This window comes from Camponotus vicinus, unplaced genomic scaffold (assembly GCF_025532165.1).
Source record: "Camponotus vicinus isolate PSW18456_S1 unplaced genomic scaffold, iyCamVici1.0 SCAF_7, whole genome shotgun sequence".
Lineage (NCBI taxonomy): Eukaryota > Metazoa > Arthropoda > Insecta > Hymenoptera > Formicidae > Camponotus > Camponotus vicinus.
The window spans coordinates 11495160-11504338 of NW_028141979.1; positions in this window are offsets into that span (position 1 = coordinate 11495160).

Sequence of the window (9179 nt, forward strand, 5' to 3'; positions counted from 1 at the left end):
AGTCTTCTTCGGAATCCGAGACTTCCTCAATGGTAACTCCATTGTCATCATCTTCTCGTTCGGTGGAATGATTTTGATAATTTTCTGTTGGTTGGCGTTCTGGGGGAGCCGAGATCTCAGCGAATTTTTGATGGATTCCCAGGTCTTCCTGATTAGATCTTGCATTCTGACCTTCGGGTGTGTTAGATTTTCCCTGCGGTCTTTGAGGTCTATATGAAAATATTGATTCATCAGATGAGTATTCCTCTTCATCGATGAGGAATAATGGAAGAGCCATGTTAACGGGTGGGTTCCTAGATAAGGCATCAGCGTTATGATTCAAGGTTCCCTTTTTATAGCGTATTTCATATTGATATTCTGATATTTTAGTTCTCCATTTCCATAGTCTTGATGAGGGATCTTTAATGGAATGCAACCATACTAGTGGTTTATGATCCGTTACAATAATGAAAGTTCTTCCGTATAAATATGGCCTAAAGTGATTTACGCAATAAATGATGGCTAAACATTCTTTCTCTATGGTTGAATAATTTTGCTCGGCGGGATTTAAAATACGAGAGGTGTAGGCAACGGGTAAATCTTTCCCTATTATTCCCTGACTGAGCACTCCTCCAACCGCATATCCAGATGCGTCGGTAGTTAAAACGAATGGTCTAGTAAAGTCGGGGTATTGTAAAATAGGCTCGGAACATAGTGAATTTCTTAGAATATCGAAGGCTTCTGTTTGCTTTGCCGTCCATTCAAATTTCTTATCCTTTTTTAAGAGGTCGGTTAATGGTTTAGCGACTTTGGAAAAATTGGGAATAAATCTTCTATAATATCCGGCTAGTCCTAGGAATTGTTTGATGTTTTTCGGATTCTTCGGAGTAGGAAAATTCATTATAGCTTTTACCTTAGCGGGGTCAGGTTTGACTCCATCGGATCCAATTATATGTCCTAGATACATAACTTCACGTCGTAAAAATTCGCATTTATCTGGTTGTAATTTTAAATTTGCAGCTCTTAATCTCTGCATTAATTTTTCGAACTTGCTTTCGTGTTCTTGCAATGATCGTGCATAGACGACAATATCATCCATATAAACAAATAATTCATTTCCCTGAAGTCCGGATAGAACGTTATCCATCAACCTTTGAAAAGTTGCAGGAGCATTTTTTAATCCGAATGGCATTCTTTTGAATTGGTAATGTCCGTAAGGCGTAGAGAAGGCAGTTTTATGAGCGTCTTTTGATGTCATTGGTATTTGATGGAAACCGGAAGCTAGGTCCAGTACCGAAAAATATTTAGCAGATCCGAGTTGATCCAATATGTCCGTTATGTTCGGAAGAGGATAGGCATCGCCTATCGTTTTTTCATTAAGGTTTCGATAGTCGATAACCATTCGCCATCTTTTATTCCCTAAGGAATCTGGCTTTTTCGGAACTATCCATAAAGGAGAGTTGTAAGGAGAGGTAGAAGGTTCAATTAAATCTGAGGACAGCAATTCATTTACTTGTCTATTAATTTCTTCCTTATGTATAGGAGGAAATCTATATTGTTTCGTGTGGACAGGCATTTCGTTAATAGTAGGAATAGAATGTTGAGCGGCGTTTGTCGCTTGGAGATGTTCACCGGGTAAGTGAAATCTATCGGAGTGTTTGAAGACTAGTAGTCGAACATTTTCTGACTCCTCGGAATTCAGATGTTCAAGACGTAGAAGATTTATGACATCAACAGTTCTATCTGTTGGTGTTGGTAATGCCTGGTTAAAATAAATGGGATTATCTATGGCTTTGACGAGCTCCACTCGGGGTTCGTCTAGTCCAGCGAGATTGTTGGAGTTAGAAGTTCGGATTAATCCCCTGGGAAGCCCTTGGGTTCCGGTGGGGTCATTACTTGTCTCGCAAGTATCGTATTCTTGTAATTCGACAGTTGGAATGTTAAAGATTAATTCTTCCTCGGAAGTGTTAAATATGGGCATATAAGCTTTTCCGTTATTGTTAACAACGATGGCCTCTCCGAAATATATGCCTTTGGCAGGCGTGTGGCGATGTATGTATCCGATTTGCCTTTCTGGATTAGAGATATAAAAAGAACAGGGAGTTACGGTCCTTTCCTTAAGACGTATGGCATTTGAATTCGTAAAAGGAATTTTCGTATCCTCATACTGCATAAAATTATCCTTGTAGTTTACTATGACGGCCTGTTCCCTCAGGAACTTATTGCCTAGAATTCCATCTTGTGAAAATGCTATTGAGTCAGATATGACGTAAAATTCGGACAGTTTTCCGAGAATAGATATGGAAACAGCTCCCAATGTAACGATAGTTTCAGTGGCGATTCCTTGTAAAGCTAGAGGATTAGATTTGTCGAGAGTAACGTGCGGATTTAAGCATTTTTGTTTAATGAGGTTCAATCCAGATCCAGAATCAATCATAAATTTGCAGTTTGTTATTAGATCTGGAGAAAATAACGTTACTGTGGGCAATTCCGTGGATTGTTGTTTGTCATTTATTTGGCAGATTCGGAGGTTTGTGCGAGAGTTCCTTGTGGTGTTATCACATTGACTTTCTCTTGAATGTGGTAAGTCGGATGTCCTGTTTGCAGGTCGTTCCGGCGGACGTCGGTTCTCAGCGGAACGCCTTGCGCGTTTCCCGAAGTACCGGGTTGGGTTGCTTCCAAGGTTCTTTTGTAGGCGAGCTTTCGGCATTCCTCTATGAGGTGTCCAGGAGTTTTACAATAGCGACAGATTTTAGTCTGATAATTTTGTTGAGGCTGTCCGGCAGTTGTTAATTTAACTGGCGATGCAGTAAAGGGTGGTTGTGAAGTTGTATGTCCGTTATTGGGATGATAGCGGTTGTTAGCGTTATTGCCCGTAGGATTTTGGCGAGATGTATTGCCGGCATGGTTAGGGAGATCAGCACGGGGTTGAAAATTCGGGCGGAAGAGAGTTCGCTTCCGAATGTTCTCGGCTTCAATGGTTTTAGATAATTGTATGGCTGTGCTAATGCTCTCCTCAAAGGTTCTCGGATGTTCAAGCTTTACGCGTACTAGCAAGTCGGGTGGAAGCCCGTTGATGAAACTATTCATGGTAGTTGCTTCAATGGCATCTTTGCTTCGTTCTCCTATATTTCCGGCCAAATCAGATTCTCCATCTATAATTGCAGTACGTTGTTACGTCCCGCAACAAAAAATTTAAAATCTTACTTATAAAAGTATAATCCCTACTTATTCTCTCATCCTATATAATCTTTGCGCGATACTATATATAATTACTATATATTTGCGTCATAATATTATATATAATCAATATATATATACATCAATTTAATAATAATCAGTTCTCATGTAGTCAAAATACTAGTAACCACCAGTACTAACCGAAAGCTGGACTTATACACATCTATCAATCAAGAAAAAGTAATAGGCTCTTTGAAACAGTCATTTATAATAATCGTAAAAGAATTTCAATATATATATAATTATTATTTATGCAATTTTAATAAAGCTGCAAAAGCCCCACACAATCACCTTAAAATCGCTTATGAAATTTCATAAATCAATTGCAAAATACTATATATATATATATATATATTTATATATATATTCGCCATAATCTCATATTAATACAATACATTGATTGATGTGGTATATAGCCAGAAAAATATTACAATGAATTAGCAGTACTGGTACTGGTCGTATATAATGATATTTATCTTAATAATTAACTTTACTAAGAAAAGAAATTTATTCGAAATTTTATTATCAAGAAAAACTCTCAGCAAATCACTCTAAATAATGTAACCGTCAAAAACATTTGCAACAAGACTTCGTATAAATTGGTATACGAACAAATTCGTCGGTGACTGGCTTATAGCCTCTTGTGCGTTCCTTTACATTCTTCTGGTAAAATTGGCATGGGAAAACTTCCATAGCCATAAATCCCGAAACCTGAAAATAATATAATTAATTAGTATTTAGACAAATAAAGACATAAATCAATAAACAATGAAAAACACATATATATATATATATAAAAGTTTAATTATTATCAAATAATAAATATATTTACTTTGATTATTTAATTATAAAATTAAAATGTAAAAACAGATGACCAGTAACGATTAAATAATAATCCTTTGTAAAATAACAAGCTTCTTTTAAAAGGAAAATGATTTAAATAATTCTTAACAAATAAAATATAATTTGTTTCAAAGAATAGTATAAAGAATTTCGTATCTTATATAATCTTTACTTGTAATTATATATAATCACTATAAATCCACTTTATATTATATGTAACCAATATATATAGATATTCACTCAATATCCATATTATTCAGTTATCACATATAACCAAAAAAGGATATCCCTATGCGTGTATATGCGCTTACTACAAAGGAAAAGACATAAATCAAAATATTTTATCAAACGATACTCACCTAAATTCTATTAATAAATGATTTCGTGAGCCCATGCGTATCTTTTCGACAAATAGTATGGTCAGTTGTCATAAAAGAAATGCAGCGATTACCAATTTTGAAACCTGAAAATCATATAATTAATTAATATTTTGGGATAAATAACCTACAGTAAAAATGCTAACAAATGCTCCGAAAGTGAACCACATAAAATATTAATACGAAAATTTATAAAGAATCATCAATAACAAAAGGAAAGTTATAAAGTTAACATTCTACGTACATATAAGAATATGAAACAATAAATAAATGTACCAAGTCAAACAAAAAATTAATGCCCATGAATAATAATTGTTACTAAAACAATACGCTCTAAAAATCAGTAATTATAATTAGTAATAAAATAATTAACAATATATATATATATTTTTTATATTCATGAGAAACAAAATTAATAAATTTTCCTTGAATAAATATTTTTCTAAACGTTATAATAAATCTTTACTGTACATTAATACCATTGGCCAAATATGTCTGTATAAAACTCTAATTATTATTGAATAACATTTAACTTTGACTATTTAATTACAAAATGTAAATGGCCAATAATCACCAAATAATAATCTTTTATAAAGTAACGAGCTTCTTTCAGAAATTAATGATTTAAACATTTCTTAATAAAATATAATTAATAAAATATAATTAATAAAATATAATATAATTAATAAATAAAATATAATTAATCAAGCAAGAATTTCCTTTAAAAATCCTAGATTATTTTAATTTTTGGTCCTAGTTGAGTTCCCGTAAATATATGTATATGTTCACTATCAGGAAGTGATTTTCCTCAGAGTCTTGATACCTGAAAAATATAATAAATGTATAAGAAAATCTACTATAGAAATTATTAAATAAACCATTCAAAATATAACATACTTACACACTTTTTATGACCCTATATATATATATTATTTAGCCTCTTCCTAATAACGTAAGACAGCTTGTTATAAATAAGTAGCAAGAATTCCAAGTCCCAGCAACTGAAAATAATAATCAAATAATATTTGGCCGTATGAAAAATTAACTTAACAAAAATGTACTAAAAAATCAATCTATACAAAAATCTATTATCATTATAAAAGTTTGATTGATCAAAATTACTATATTAAAAAGGTTTAATATTTTATAAATGTATATAATTATATAGGAGTAAAAGAAATCAAATAGTAAAAGAAGTATAATAAATCAAATATTAATATATTAAATTTCAACAATAAATATATTAAATTAAATAATAACTACTAAACAATAATTAAATAATAAAGAAATGTCAAGAAATTATTATGAATAAAATTTTATACGTAACTCTTTGCTGCATGCAGAATAATAAGTCACCCTATAAACATAGCCTCCACTTGGTTGTCCACCGGGTGTCCCAATATTTTCATCACCTAACGAAAACGCTATACGGAAAAATAAAAATATATTTATTAATAAAATTCCTTAGAAATATATTTCAATAACAAACTACAAATATGCCTCCTCAAATATATAATCAACAGACTACATCTATCGAAATTTATACACGAGACCTCAATAGGTAGTAGTACGTGAAACTGAGAGAGACCGCACTATCGGGTGACTCGCGCGAGTGAGAGAGACAGCGCTATACGTAATACCATATGTAAAAATTAATAAGAATTAAACCGCGAAACAAGCTCGGACAGACTTGTCACCCTCATTATTAGTATAAATACATATGTAGTTATTAATAAAAATTTAAAAGATAATGCATTAAAATACTAAATATTAAATACATATAAAATACATAATATTATACATGAATACATATATTATATATATATATATATAATATATATTTTATAAATATATGATATAATTAAAATAAAACCTTTAATTCATTAATTAACTTATCAAAATAATAAACTTACCAAATAAACTTCCGAAATAATTCGCACAGATTCCTCAAAATCCTTTCAATGCTGCATATTCTTATATGGTTTAAGCCTGTCTGTTGTCCGTGAATAATCCATTGGTCCATATCCTTTCCAACATATATATATATTATATATGCAACCTAGACAAATAAGAAAAAATTCAAATAATAACACATTTAAACTCTAAGCGTAAGAACATAATAATTAATACATTATAAAAATCTCTTTTCATATACGTATATTCTATATAGTTATTCAAATAAAACTTCACTACATAATAATAAATTATATAAAATCTAATTTCTTATTGCCAAATAATACATATATTTTTCATTTTGATTATTAATTGCAAAATTTTATATACAATTAAAATATAATGAGTAAGCAATGATAACCAAATAATAAACCATTTTCATTATGTGAAAGCTCAACATTATATATATATATATTTAATAAATGACCGAAAGTTGTCAAGTCAAGCGCATTCAAAATGATATTAAAATATTTCAAAATATCCAAAACTTATCCGCAATTAGAGGTGCATAGAGTTAATAAGTCATGGCCAGATGATCATATGTGAGTATTTTAATCCGCTCCGACAATAGTCTAATAAACGTTCTATATTGTCGATTAAAATACAGCCAAGCTATAAATGATATGCACCCTCGAATATCTTCTGTATAGAATGTCGCTTTACAAAATATCTGAAAAATATAATAACTATATAAGACAAATATATTAAATTATTTAAATTATTAATAACTATAAATAATAAAGATTCTGATTTAATAAAACCAATAATGCAAAATAAAGCTCATAACTCTTCACTATGTGCAGAATTATAAATCTATATAACTACTAAATAAATTTTGTTATAACAAAACTTTACACATATATAACACACATGAAATATAAAGTTTAAATAATAATAATACAAGGTAATAAATATACATATTAATAATAATAATGAATGTATGGTCTTGTAAAATTCATTATGCATGATTTTATTATTGAGACGAATAATAAGTCTCCTTATAAGAGCACAAGGCTAAGTCCAGCGTACCGCGTTATCTCCCCTATTACTTTGTTATCTCCCCTAATGTTTTCGACGTCCGTGCCGAGTCTTAATGCGAAAGGGACTCGCGAATATATAATGTATGAATATTATAAGGAGCGCCTTCTTATTGCAAGAGTAATAAATCATTACGAAATTATAAATTATAAAAGAATATATATATATTATATAATAAATTAATCCATATCATTAACCAACAAGATCCAACAGTAATACATTTTTTTTAGCAAACTTTCAAGCCTTCAAAAAGGAAATAACAATATGTATAATACATATTTAATTAATAAAATAATGAAGATAAAATTTTTAACAATTACATTTATTAACTTTTACAAACAATATATATAAGTATATATATATATATTCTATACAATTAACAAGTAAGGAATATATGAATAAATTATAACGAATGAAATTATTAAATCGATTTATAAAGCGTTATAAATTCACTCACCAAAAGATAAGCGACCCTCCGAGCTTCATCCGGTGCAGCTGCACATGAGCTCACTCAGCGATAAGATAAGGCCTGGCGCGACTGCCTGGCGCGACAGCCTGGCACGGCGAACACCTGCATCCGGTGATAAAACAGCTCGCCACATCCTTTGTTCCAAGAGCTGAATAATAAAAAGAATAATTAATACACTCTTATATTATAATGTAACACAATTATTATTAACAACTATCTAGACCATGCACCTATATGCACATACATACATACATATATCGTATAATTATTATATAGCAAATTGTAATTATAATGGTTTATAACACCAGAATTTGTTTATAACATTGTTAACTAGAACTATATAATTAATATAAAGAAAGTTAAAAATCAATTCTAAACGGAACATGCTAGAACGATCATTCACACTTCTATTGAAAGAGGTTGAGATTCTATATTAAAAAATATATGCATGCAAATTATTAAAATTCTGGTGACTAAAAACCTATTGTAAAAGCCTTACCTTTTGTAAAATGAATTAACGAGCTCGATGCATGGACAATACTGACAGCTCCGTCGTCCCCACTATCCCCACGCAAGAGCGCGGCCACTACGTCATAGCGCGCTCGAAGAAGAAGGACAGCTATAGCGGCAAGCGGCGGTCGAGCCGCCTACGCCCGGGAGCGCCGCATTCTCCTACCACTGCGGATAGCCGGCACGGAGTAGGGACCAGAGGGTACCTCAGGGAGCGCAGCTCAGTCTTCCGCGCATTTGACCTGGAGCTCTCGAGAAGAAAACAACTAAAGCGATCACGAGCGTATTATAGAACATTTTCGAGTCGAAAAAGAACTTAGTCGCAGGATATTTTTCCGGACTAAGAACTTAGTCTAGAGAGCAGTCGAATATTATAGTATACTTTAAGAAAATAAAGTGTCTTTGAACCATCACTTGGGTCTTCTGCCAATCATTTGTCACCAGTTCCTCCGACTCTCCTACAGGGACATCGCCGAGGCAGACCGTCCTCCACGGAGATTCATCGCATATCCTGACAGCAGTACTTTTGGGTAAGTACTCGTTTTAATTATTCAATATTTTCTTTTTCATCTCTCGTGATCTGCAACCATCAACCGAATATTATTATTATTATTTTTGCATGACATATTGAAGAATTTTATTATACATAATAGTCAACAACTTACCTTCATACAATTCCAACGTCTTCTCCTTCCGATAACACGAGTACGTTGATTGCCTTTGAACGTTAAACGCTCAGTCTGTCTTTGGTTTTATCCACAAGAGTGAAT